This window comes from Pyxicephalus adspersus, chromosome 4 (assembly GCF_032062135.1).
Source record: "Pyxicephalus adspersus chromosome 4, UCB_Pads_2.0, whole genome shotgun sequence".
In the NCBI taxonomy this organism is placed as follows: domain Eukaryota; kingdom Metazoa; phylum Chordata; class Amphibia; order Anura; family Pyxicephalidae; genus Pyxicephalus; species Pyxicephalus adspersus.
In genome coordinates, this window is record NC_092861.1 from 136752187 (window position 1) to 136766529 (window position 14343).

The window sequence follows — 14343 nt, forward strand, 5'->3', positions numbered from 1 at the left end:
ACAAAACCTTTTTTTTAAAAGCTATACATGTGGCACTGTAAAACATACCTCCACCTGAAATATACAGTATACCAACCATTACCTGAAGAAAACAATCACATTTCCACACTTGATTTAGAGTTGAATGTAAAGTAAAAGACCAAGGACACAGTTCTCATTCCATCAATCCAAAGTAGCTTTAGCGATATTGAAGTCATTTTCCAGGATGATAATTCATTTTCTTTTTTATAGGAAAATATTCAAGAAAGCAACAGGATTAATTGGGACTTTTGAGGCACATGCTCTGGATAAATGTACCATTTGATTTACAAAAAATTTATATTTTATTACATAATCAACAATACATAAATAGTTAAAACCATACATTTATTTGATTTATTAAAAACAAATTGCTCATAGCAAAAACAGTGACATACAAAGTTCATACTTCATCTCAATGAACATTGACACGCTTTGCAAATGTCCACTTCTTCAGGATAAAAATGAGACTTTAGCCTGGATAATCCTTAAAGTGTATAGGGCTTCCCCAGATCTGAAGTTGGCAAACGGCAATGGAGTACATTGGAAACAACATCTAAGCAGCAAACAAACTGCTATTCAATATGTTTGTAGGTTGCCTCCAAATCGGACAACCAAATGCTTCCTATTTCTTAACTTCCATTTCTAGCACTAGCTTTCAATGGATCACCCAAACTTTTTGGCAGCCTTGTTTTTTTTAGGAAAGCCATAACAACTCATGGAAATGACCAGAAAACAGTCCAGTTGGCAATCCAATTGAAAATGTATGGCACAAATGGACAAAAAATGCATTAAAGCCCTGCCTGATCACATGTTTTAAATTGGAACTTTAGTTCCCCTTTTAAAGCCATATACATGTAAGTAAACTTAGCACAATTTGTAGCTGAATAAAATCTTGGAGGGCTGATAAACATAAAACAAACCACATTCCTGTCCATTACTATTCATCTAAATCATTAATAATGACATTTAGCAGCTTCTATAAACCTCACCTAGGTGTAGATAGTTCAAAGAGACCACTGAATACTTGGTGATCTCTATATTTGGCAATGCAGACATTTTCGTGGTATTACAAAGGAAGGAAGGTGACCACATGGCAGATCAGACCTCTAATATATCATCTACTATTCTTTTGAAGAACAGATAAAATGGTGTGACCTATATACTTACAGCACAAAAAGCAGAACTAAATCTTTAATGTTAACACTGACTTTTTGTTGTCCTACAGAGGGCTTTTATCTCAATTTGCAAAATGTTTTACATTTTAAGATAACAAAAGCATAGACGTTTTTCTATGATGACTGCATGTTCTGTTAATAAAGGTCTGTGGTTACTAAGAAATATTGAGTACAGTTGTTGTCTCCTTGGGGAAATCTCAAAACTTGATCTATTGGGGACCTAGAGGGGTGAAAGGGTAAAGCTCTGCTCAAAAGCACCTCCCATTGAACCTCAACTGACCTGCTTATAATGACATTGATTTTGGAGAATAGACATTGCCATCATCTGCATCTCACAATGCCATAATGCTAAGGCTTAGGAACAATAGAAACGATTGAAAGGTCCAATCATTGCCATATGGGATGCAGCAAATACATGTACCAGTGTGCAAAAAATAATATTGTAGCAAGGGAATGTAGCAGGAAAGGTGTGCACTGCCACTTTGTGATGTTCAACTATAAGATTCCTTTAATTTTTTTATTACCACAGTTTTCAGTAAAAAAATGGATCCCTGAATTATTATTATTATTATTATTATTATTATTAATAATATTAATAATAATAAATGGTATTTATATAGCACTGACTTATTAATGACTTTACAAAATCTAATCTGCCTATGAAAATATCACCCAGATACTAAAATATCTGCAACGAGGTTGATTTGCTAAAGGAATACAAGATATTTAAATAGCAAAATGAATTTTCTCCTTGTAAAGTTGATAAAGTTCTGTTGACCTCACCCATCCAATAATGTGCAAAAAATCCTTGTATGTGATTGGGTATTTTTTCACCCCATTCACAAAGCTAAGTGCATTATACCTTACAAGGTAATAACTCACCTTGGTTAGTGAGCATTCTAAATCTCTTAGTAAATTATCCACAATAAAGCTAGACAAGGGGAATGTTGACGACTAAATAGAACAGTGCACATAATTGTGCATTCACTAATATGGGTTTGGGAGCAGTATAAATGGGCTTTGCACAGCATGAAATTATAAACAGATTACAAATAAATATTGTATATATAGATACAAAAATGAGTTGATGTTTCTTTTATTATGTACAAGTGCAGTATAAATTTTAAAAGATTTAATGACACTTTATTTACTGTCAAATGTTAAATGACTTATTAGCATTTGCTTTTTAAACCGTATTCCTAATAGTAACCTTTTGAATGGATTAATACATTTCTGATTTACAAATACACAAAGAGAAGTTACCTAATGTATAACAAGGTTCCCACAAGTCTTTAATCTCAGAGTATATCATTAAATGACACACCTGTACTGTAATGAATAGGAGGCTCAGTTGTATTCCTATGAATCTGGGCTGTGCTGTGTGACAAAGTAAGGAGTGTGCATTGTGCCCCGGGCTACCCAAAGGTCAGTCAGCAATAAAATACAGCTCATGAAGTAAGGACCCTTAGATATAATTTCCTTGTTCAGTATGTGCACATACCATACCAAGAAAGTAATGGCCCAAACTCATCAAGCTGCGGTTTTACTTAAGGCAGCAATTCCAAAGTGTGGGGCAGCAAGGGCATTATTGGGGAATGAAAGGGGGTTGGATTTGGAGCTGGGGTTGGCAAACTGTCTAGATCAACTGCAGGGTCAAAGGCTCAATCGGTTGGAGTGATCTGCCCAACAGATGAGCTATACTTCTAACTCTGAAGGCGAGCCAACCAACAGAGCATTATCAGTTGAGTTTCAAAGTAAATGAATCCTCTGGCACCAATTATTAGGCGATGCTGGTGATAACATGTTGGAATGGAAGCCTGTCTTTGCACAAAGTTATGATCCCCAAGTTTTGCCGGCTTTCATTAAATTTTTTTTCAGTCTATTATTCTTGTGGTTTATTCTAATTACTTTTGCTAAAAATATTTTGGTATGTATGTGTATAGGTGGCATTTGGACACCACAAAAGCTGTTGTGTTATAATACCATTGGATAAAGTTTGGGAAAGACTGACTTAGGACCTAATTATTGAGAGGTCATATTGGGCTTTATGTCATGAGTGAATATCACATGGGCAAACTTTCACTTTGTCCAATGGACAACAAATGTCATGGATTAGGGAAACATCACTAGACTGCACAACCTACATCTCTGTTCTGCTCCCCTAGTTTTTAGTCCTAAAGTGTATGTATAACTTAGCCACATCAGTTTGGATATAGCAGTGGTAAAACAATTGTTAGTTTGCTGTCATGTTCGGGAGAATTCCCTGCAACTCTTGTCTTGAAGGTGCAACAGGTAAAGAGATGAAATTTATTACAGGAAAAGAGATATCCACTGACCTTGGGGACAAAAGGTTGAAATTCAAGCCACCATGCAAATGGACTGTATTCTGGAATGTTATGGCACTGGGAATTACACCAAAATAAATAGTGAGGCCAATCTAACCAATTCCATAACTCCAACCATTCTAAAACACAGTCCATTTGCATGATGGCTTGGATTTCAACCTTTAGTCTCCATGGTCACTCATATCTTCCTCCAGAAAGCAAAATGCAGTGCTTTACCCTGTGGGGCCATTTGCAAGTTCCAAAATCTTGTCATACGAGTAAGAAAATGAAGACAAGAACCCTGTGTAAGCTGTGACATCTAACGTGGTGGTGGAGGGCATGAGGGAAGCAAGTATCATACCTTGACAAACATATTGCATGGATGCAATCACATTTTATTGGAACACACACAACTGTAATATAACAATAAATATAACAGGAATCACAATCAGCATGATCAGACTTCAATGTTCTATAAGTTCTTCTGTCTTGAAGGTGCAACATTGAGATGAAATATATCGCATGAAAGGTGATATTCTTTTCTTATTGGTAAATTACTCATTTGTTTCTGTTTCACTGACAAAATAACATTTTTTATAAACATGTTGTATTACATCAAAAATAATAGAGGAGGTGAATCTAGGTAACAGGGACCTTAAAATAAAAATATGACTGGGTTATAGCCCTTCACCGCTGTATCCAAAACTAAACTAGTAGCCGCACTTTAATGTAGGCAGTTTTGCAGGTAATGTGAGGGAAGGGTAGCATCTTAGCTGATACTTCAAGCAAGGTTATTGAGCCAAAAATACCTGACCTGTAAACAAAATGTTAGTCATTAGGATTATTTATCCAGCATCACAACACTATGCCAAGGACACGTACTGTTGTCAACAGTCCTTTGGATGTCGCCAAGTCATCTCAATAGAACTCAGCAGGTGAGACCACAGATAAAAAAGACATTCACCTGGGTTTGAAGTCAGTGGGATTAAGAATGCAATATTTACAGAGAAGGGGAAACATGATTAAAGGTAGCATAACTCAATGTATGCCAATCTTAGCAGTGAATGTGTACGTGAGCTGCCGAGTACAGAGGGCCATTCATTTCACTTGGCACCGGTGCCAGGCAGGTGTTCACAAATGGAGCACATGCACCTATCGCCCAAGAGAAGAAACAAGTTAATGGCTTGCAAAGCGATCTTGGCACTAAGTGAAAAAACAATGTCAAACTATGGCGGAACATAAATGTGTTGGTAGCAAACATCAGTCATCAAAGAATGAAGTGAAAAAAAATCTAGACACTTGTCCTGGAGATGTTTCTGCAGAGTGGGAAGAAAAACACCCCATGGGCACCTTTCTGTGACTCACAGCTGGCACACAAAGCGAATGGGCGAGCCAGTCAGTTGTGTGGCAGGATAATCTCATCTGGATTTTGGCAGATGAACCTGCAGGCTCTTTCTCATTATTGGAAGCAGATATTATCTCACTTCCCTACAACGCTACAACATTCTTCTTGGCTTCATACACATACCACTCTGATTAGTCTGAAGATGGTGTCAAAGCTTATTTAAGGTCATGTATTGGATACTGATACAGGAAGATACAAAAAGTGATGTAAATAACAATTAAAAGTGAGAACCTCAAGGAAATGTTTGATTTCTTTCAATGTTTATTATTGCTTTTTAAAGCCCAACTTCATTTAAATCATTTTTTAAATTAATTTCCCAGTACCAGTACTCTGTCTTCAGTGCTTTTCCCAGCAGACTCTGTGATCCAGTACACATCCAATTTTGGGTTCTGTAAGGTCCAGGATCATTTACCCTTTATTTGCTAGCCAATGGTCCCCCCCCCCCCCCCCGAATGGTCCTGGAGGTACATCATCAGACCACCACGGTTTGTGCAATGTTTGCTGCAATCCCAAGAATCTTTATATTCAACCCAACTTTGGTGTGATACATGCCTGAATTTCTGGCCATCATCTGTGGTTCCTCCTGCCAGCATTTACATAACTAAAGAACACAACAGGTTGAAGATGAAATAGCTATTCGTAAGTCTTTAAACCACTACAGGGTCATATCTAGGATACCATGTGTGTCACCTAAAGATACTTGAAAAGGTACATATTAATCTGTGTCTGCAGAGTTTTCCAGAAGCACAAGTAATAAGAATAAGCCATTCCATTTATTCTATTCCAATGAGCCAGGTCATTTATTGTGACCTGGAATCTCCAGGGCCACGTGCTCTCAGTGAGCTCACATTCAGTTCTTGGGGTCACTAAAACGCCAACCAATCCAGAATACAGTCCATTTGCATGATGGCTTAGATTTCAACCTTTAGTCTCCAGGGTCATTCTGGGGTCACTCATATCTCCCTACAGAATGCAAAAATTAAATGTAAAAATCCTTTCTCCTTTTACTGCATGTATCCACCTTCGTTGCTAAAAGGAGCCTCAGGAACAGTGCTCAAGACATGAAATGTACATATACACATGAATAAGTCTGGGTAGTGTCCAGGGGTGGACATAGGGAGGTGCAAAGTAGGCCAGCCAATAGGGGCCCCATAGTTTCCCATCTCTCCTCCATTTTTCCTTATCCTGTGTTTCAGAAATCCCCATTCTTTAGCTATGCTTGCCTGTTGTATGCACCAATCCACATAAATTGAAGACTTCTCTAACCTCACGTTTCCTGTTAACATAAAAAAAAAAAAAAAAGTTAACATAAAAAGGTCTTACAATTTAGCACATTCTTCCTGTGACCACCTATGGGTTTTACTGTAAGGCCACATTTAAGGAATATGCATTTCTGGGAATTATACTGCCACACATGCAATGCCATTAGTGTTGCTATCAGTTGTGATGCAGACACCATTCATTACAGTGAATTGTGTAGCACACAAAAATGTAATAATACAATTCACTGCATTTCACACAGTAAGAATGTCAGACATTGCTTTTTATTAACGGTATAGAGTACAGCACTGCAACATACACAGTATAAAAGTGGCCTAATACAGGAATACTTCAAAATTTAGTTTGACACTTTTGTTCTTTCTGCTTTGGTTGTCATACATTGATCTAATATACTCTGTCATTAGCTAAATCCAGGGATGAGGGAAACTGAACTGTAGTGCAGTCTGCAAGCACATTTCTCCATGAAATGGGAAGATATCCCATCTTTTAAAAAATTAAAAATTTTTGGGGGATATAAACTGTTCTGTTAACATGTAAGTAGGAATGTCAATTAATTAGTTTATTGTAGTGAAATGAAATATTATTGAATTGTATAATTTATGTATATGTACATTATGTCTTGATCCTAAATATTCCCCTGAGGAAGCAGCCTATGCCTGTGAAACGCTTCGTGAGAAAAATTTTGAGATCTATCTAGGAGCTTTTTAAATAATCATTTGTGATTCAAATGTTATCATAATAAATTTTATGTTTTAAAAGTATTATTTGGTCGATGATATCCGCTTTGAAAGTCCCCTCATTTGGATTATTGTATGATTGTACTTATATATATGGGATGTGGGATTCCTTACTAAGTATGTTTGTATGCTGGGCATGTAATCTTTTGTTTGGTCTATGAACTATTCCTATTACCAGTGTAGCACCCCTTTAGCTGCAGTGCCCTTTTAAACAGGAAGGGGGTGCTCTTAGTCTAGCACCTTATTTAGGGGTTTGATATTAGATAATTGGTTAAGGGATTCTAATTCTCCTTAATAGGTGATTGGTTGGCTTTCTCCTAAGCAAAATTGCAGGCCATTGTTGAAAAGGAAGCCAATCACCAGCGACAGGTGTTCCACCTTCACCCAATCACTAGTTTAAAAAAGGAAAGATATGGGGAGAATTGAAGCTGGTTGGGATTAGGCAAGGGAACACTAGTCATTTCTACAAATTCAGATGTCCCGGCGCAACCAGGGGGCCGAATTCTGGAATGCCTGAGGAAGGAATAGGAATCTTGTTGCAGTCCCTGACTTTGTTCTTTAGCGAGGAGTCCAGTGGAGCAAGGGGGATGTTACCTAAGACTGAATCCATAGAGTTCCAGTAAATGGGCATTGTCACGAAAAGGATAAATAACTCCAGTAGGGAGCCTCTTTAAAGTTTTCTATTCTGGAACATGGATCTAATACACAGGCCTATTGGTGTCTTTACTAGGAGGAACACATAGGGTGATGCTTTGGATCATTTGTTAATGTTGTCTCAAGCCCTCCATATTTGTGAGTTGCCCTTCTATATTCTCTGCACCCCTTTTCCTCTCCCCTTTTATAAACCCCCTACAATTATCAATGGACTATGTTGTGGGTTGTGCAGCCAACCAGAAGAGACAGCGGTGTAAATGTAGTTGCTCCTCCAGGGGCGAGCTCTACACCGGAAAATATGAAAGCGATGTCAGGTTTACTGAAAGTTGTTGAACCAGCAATCATCCACTAACTCTGCCAGTTTGCTGACAGCAGGGTGATCTCATCTTATATTTAATTAGAAATTAATGACTGATTCTGGCAGTGTTCAGCTTAGTCACACACCCAAAAGTAAGAACTACTGGCAATGTCCTAGCTGTGGATTTTGTGAATAGACAGGTTAACAACTCCCTTTGATGTTGGCTGAATATATTCCATTCTACTTGAATGCTAAACATTTTTTAAAATAGGGAGTATATAAACCCATAAACAAAAAAACAATATGGTGCTTCATCATTCTTAATTGTGGTAACATTTTCTTTTTTCAGGCATTTTCACTTAATTTGTGTACCTGATATTGCTGCAAATACCACATTTCCTGTCCCTGGGTGACTCCATTGTATCTATTTAGGGAGCCATAGTTGTCACTTAGGCTGGACTTTGGACACAAAATTAACAAGGAATTATTGTATTCTGCATATACAAGTACAGTGCTTTTGGTCTTTAAGTCTCTTTCACGTTATTTGTGCAATTTAATGCACAATGCGGGCAGACTAAATGTGCATTAGAAATAGTTTCTTTTATGACAAGAAGTGTCAAGGAATAAAAAGCATGGAATACACGTGCTTACTCAAGTGTAAGGACCCTTAGATTATATATATAAATCCAATCACTAAAATCCCAGGTGTAACATGGTAAAATGTAACCATTGGGAAACCTGCCCTGAGACGGCCATGCAGCCATCAGTGGAATGAAGCAGGCATGAAGGGACTGCAAAAAGTCTGTTATAAAGCTGATTGAGATTAGCAGCATCGGCATATGACAAAGAATGACCAAACAGTATTGTGTTACCAAACTGTAATATGGTAATGTTATGATGCAGAGTGATTTAGCAAACTATATTTCTACTTTTATTCCCTTTGATTATGTATGTTCTATGTGTTCCTGCACTTTACCAATACTCTTGTCATTTTTCACTGCCTTATTCAATTAGCCCATATGTGTTATATATGAATAATTTCAACTGTTGACTCTTTATAAGGTAATAGATTAGCAGAGAGACCTGGAATGCACCGCCGGAGTTGCTAAGTAAGTTGCCAAAACAGCACAAAGGGATTTATTAACAGTAAACCTCATTAGTCCAATTACAAGCATGGAAAAATGAAGCTGATGATAACATGAACTGACGGTAATAAATACTGCTGCTATAACACTGTAACCAGTGAATTGAAACACAGGATACTCCCTAAGGCTATAGACATGCAGATGTCTCAGTGAGAACAAGTGGTAGCCTCAAACCAAAGCCATTTGTTGCTTTGTTTTATTCAGCACTGCCATATTTACCAGCCCAACGAAGACCAACATTTCCTCTTGTTTTCTCTTCTGCCATCATTTTTGTTTCTTGGATAACTGGTTTGGGGCCAACTGTCTCTCCTTGCTTTTTTTTTTTTTTTTATACAATTATTTAGGTTTTTTTCCGGGGCTACAAAAATAATACAAACAGAAATCAGAATAATTTACATACATAAACAGGAGGAATACACTTACCCTGATACTTTACATGTGTAGCATAATGGAACCTTCCCAAAAGCAGAGAATTATAGAGATCCCAAACCATTGCAGGGACCATGAACGTTGCTCTAAAGCCGCATACACACTTGCACTCCACCATGCATGAATGATACTGTACATACAGCACCATTCTGCTCTATGAAGAGGGGAGGGGGGAACGACAGAGTGGCACCCTGCTGTGCTCTCCCTCTTCCCTTGTATTAGGATTGTTCGTCGTTCATCGTCAGTGGATCGGCCAGGACAGTCGTTCAGACGATGATTGATGTGCACTGTACACACTTCAGATTCTCGTCCGATATCGGCCCTTAGCCAATTATCGGCCGAGAACAATTGGAAGTGTGTACGTAGCTTAAAGGGCATCATGTTCCTGAATGAAAGACAACATAATACACAGACAAAACAAATTGTCAACAGGAAGAGTGGGGAATAGGTATAGAAAGCAATAGGGCTTGAATGGGAAGGTGCGCTCCAGGGTGAGATAAATTATACAAACAGATCCCATTTATAAGAGGTAGCTGGTTGCAGATAACATTAATTTACTGCTGCACTCTCCTGGCTCATGCATTCCCTATATTCCCTAGACCTTCCTGTTTCTTGCATCTGGCTCCCAATGATGATTACAAATTTTTTGCATGCACACATGTATATATGGCACCCCAACAATCTGTTTACATGTTAGTCATGTCAAATATTAAGAGATATTTTGAGCCAAGAAAACATAATCCTCCTTTTGGCATAGGTATCTCAGGTGGAAGTGAGAGGCTAATTACACATTGCCCTCGATGAAAGTGTATCCTCTCCAGCTTCGGAGAGCTTTAATAAATCAGGCCCATTGCTGGGAGTTTATTGATGTTTTAACTCTTTACAAAAAATGCAGGGTGCATTTTCTTTATAGCTCATTAGAAAACTCCTGGTGGGGTTGGCTTATTGGAATGAATAAGAATTTCAAACATGGGCATTTAAAAGCTTAGGTTAAAAAAAACTGAAACACTCTGTGTAGATTAAGAATAAAGGAGTCTCAGAAGGTTGGGAGATCAGATTGGGAGATCGGATTGGGACTGGGCCTGCTATGGCCATTTAAACATTTGGTGAAAGCAATAAAGAGGTGTAATCTGAGACATGCAACAGAAACTATCAGATAACTAATTATCATCAATGAGGAAGGTGGAAGGTTTTCTTCCAAGTGAACACTTGTACAAATATAAGCCGATCAACGGATTATCCAGCAGCATTTTCGTACATTGCTTTCAGCCTAACAATGTTTTAAGTCTTTTATGACTCAGGTTATTGTTACAACTACTGGACTGCAAAGCAGCCTTTGGGAAAGTCTTACTTTTTTGTTTCAGCAAATGACCTTAAACTTGTTATAATATTTGGGACCATTTATGAAAATACCTTTTATAAGGGCTGTCAAGGTTTCTGTAGTGAACTAATCAGGTACAAATGAGAAATTGAAAAAAAAATCTGGATAATTATTTTAAGAATTTGGTCGGTTGAAGAACAAATTTGTAGGCTCATTGGGTCTCATTTAAAGCTGTCCAAGACATGGGATGGATTTCTTAAATCATTTCCTATCATCTAATCATTTGGCAAATGTTTTAAATCCTGGACCAGATCCATTCCAGTTTCAGCCAGGTTCTCCCATGATTGTCTTTCTTCTCTAGTCCTAGTGATCTTTAATAAACTAGGCCCATCTTTATTAGGCTACATGTCTATACCTACTACTGACTTCCTCACTCATAACCTCATCACACGCACAGATACAAGACTTTTCAAGAGCTGTCTCGACTCTCTGGAATGGTCTTCCTCGTCCTATTTGGCTTGCTCCTACTTTCTGCTTATTTAAAAGAGCACTCAAAAACCCATTTTTTCAAACTTGCCTACCCATCTTCTTCTGTCTTTTGAAACCATAACTTCTTCCCACCACCACATATCTCCCATCCTATTGTGTGTGAAATCCTCCACCTACTAGATTGTAAGCTCTTTGGGGCAGGGTCCTCTCCTCCTGTATCACTGTCTGTATTAGTCTGTCATTTGCAATCCCTATTTAATGTACAGCGTTGAGTAATATGTTGGCGCTATATAAATTCTGTTTAAAAATAATAATAATAATAATTACTTAAAGACTCAGTTCAAAATAAAGTGAAATAAAAGATTTGACCAACTTGACCCAAAATCAAACAAGTTAAAATCTCAAAGCAAATTCAAATTTTTGTTGATTTTGTCAATGTCAATGTGCCTTACTTTGCTTTAAAAATAACATTTGGCCAATTCCGGTGGGGAACCCTACATACTTGGTAGGGAACCCCATCCATTTACATACATCTTCGCTGAAGTCCCCCATTTCTCCAGATGCAGAAAAGCACTAGAAATATTCTGTATTTCTGGGAATGAGTGATCAGTTGACCTTTTTCCCTTCCTTCCAAGATGCAGCGCTCAGGTTTAAGCAGCCAATGGAGTAAATGGAGATTGCATGTCATTGACCTTGTGCTTTGATATCACATGATCAATGTGAAACCCGCACAGATTTTAGATTCAGCACTTGTTTTGGAACTTGTTTTAATTATTTGGCTTGAGCTCCTAAGTATTTTCATACCTGCTATTTGAGATTTAGATTTTTCTTTCCATCTCTTGTTCTCATATGAGAAAGTGTATGACGGAAAGCTATCATTGTTGTCCATAAATATGACTCTGAATATTCCATTTGTGTTCAGTAAAGGCGAATCCCACCTTACAAATGCCAGGAAAATAATTTTTCTTCATTCATTGGCCCTGGCAGTTTGGTAATGTGCACAGCAGAGACAATATAGCTTCTGTGCTCTTCCGGGCACTTCCAGCTATGTAAATTTAGAAACAAATCACGATGTTGGTTATGGCCAAGTAAATGAATACGTGTACACATGAACACTGCTTTCTCTGCTCCATGATGAGAATGTCAATCAAGGGAAGGGTTTTTCTGACCCCTTTTTAGGTTTAGAAATCAAAATTGTACCTATTAGATATTCTTCTCAGTTTCTCTGTCTCTGCTGGGTGTATATGAAGTGCATTCTGCCTTAGGCACTTGTCAATATCTCCAATATTTGTATCCATATATTCACAAGCTATCTTGTGGGGACAGCAGAAAAAAAGATTAAACCACAATGCGTTATGTGAGGCTTTATTCTTTCTCTTTCATTAGAAATTCTGTTGCATTATAAAAGCAGGATTCTGCAAAGAGGAGACATTTCCTGGAAAATTGGAGAAATGTTCAATGCTTGCACTGCCCTTCTACCTTCTACCTAGATTTATGTAACTTATGCCCAGAGTGGGTATCAAGGCCATCAGGAGGGCGACTAGGGGTGCTTCTGTACTGGGCCCTGATCAGAAGAGCTTTTGCAATGCTGAAACTTTTAGAAACTGAAGTTGAAGGCCCAGGAAATTTACCCAGTATGGGGGCCAGGTGGCGATCCTGGCAAGCAACAGCATACAGGACTTGCTTTGAATTTTAGCTTGCTCCCCTTCTGTTCTTGTTAGGAACCTTCAAAATTTTAATGTGTAAATTGGATTTTTAAAGAAAGTTGATGGTTACACAAGGCTAACCCATTCCATGATGGGGCTCCTGCCCACAACGTATGGAAGTGTTGGGAATTATAAACATAGGAAAGGTGCTGCAGGAAACAAAAAATGCGGTACAGTGTTTTCTGCTGCCTTGAGAAAAGATATTCCCGGCATTCTTTTTTTAAGTGCATGGTGAATGGGATCCCTGCTAGCCAATCACAACTTTTTCTAGAAAACACATTTTATGGAATCCAAGATATGCTTTGCTTTATGTAGCTCCCTATGCATTGGCACTGGGTCTGCAGATTACCAACAGGGAAAAAAAGGTTACAGAACCAATGTTAATCCTAATATAACCCAAAGATGACCAGAAAAAATGTGAAACATGAGCAAACCTACTTGATCTGCCTGGATACCTAAAAAAAGCTAGATTTTTTAAATGCACATCCTAAAGGTGTTTTTATTTATACCTCATGCTCCTCTAGGCTCACCAAAATAACACTATTTTCTCTGAACCTCGAGTTGTGGTTATTTTAATGTGCACCACTTCATGCTGTATGCTTTATCTACAAATATGTTTTCCATTTTTCTTTTTATAGGATCTTTTGACAATTATTTTCTTCTGCCTATATGTTATCATGCTTTTCTATGTGTACACTCCTGGTTTCGTAAACAAACTTTTTCTTTTGTGGGTTGGATTCCCTATAGCAAATAAGGCAATGATTAGGGTTGGGTATCGCTAAAATGTGTAAGCTACCTTGTTTTTTTAATTTTGTGTGTGTTTTTTTTGCATGGCAATGAAATATTTGAATAGATCAATGGGGAGTGTTGGAATTTTTTTGGATCGTATCTACTTTTAACTTTTCAGTCCACCAAGCAAAAAAAAGGTGAGATGGTTTCAAGTTTCCCACCCTCTAAAGAGATGTATTGTAATTTGGGATAAGTAAACACATGAAAGTTCGGGTTCGCCGGGTTCGGCCGAACTTCGGCTCAAAGTTCGGGTTCGGGTAACCAAAATCGTAAAGTTCGGTATGGACCCAAACTTTACAGTTCGGGTTCACTCAACACTAATTGTAACCCTCCTCATCCTTTCAACCCCCTTCACTCCCCCTTTCCCCTGATGGTATTAGCCACACTTGTGCAGAGGTGGCCAGGAGAAGGAATAAAAAATAAGGAAAAAAAAAGGAAAAAGTTATTGTAGTTTGGAATTTTTGATGCCTGATGTCACCCGCCACAAGTGCCAATATGGTAAATACAGCCCTATGCCTATAGCACCCAATGACAGATCCATGCACTGGAACAGAACATGACTTGCTCAT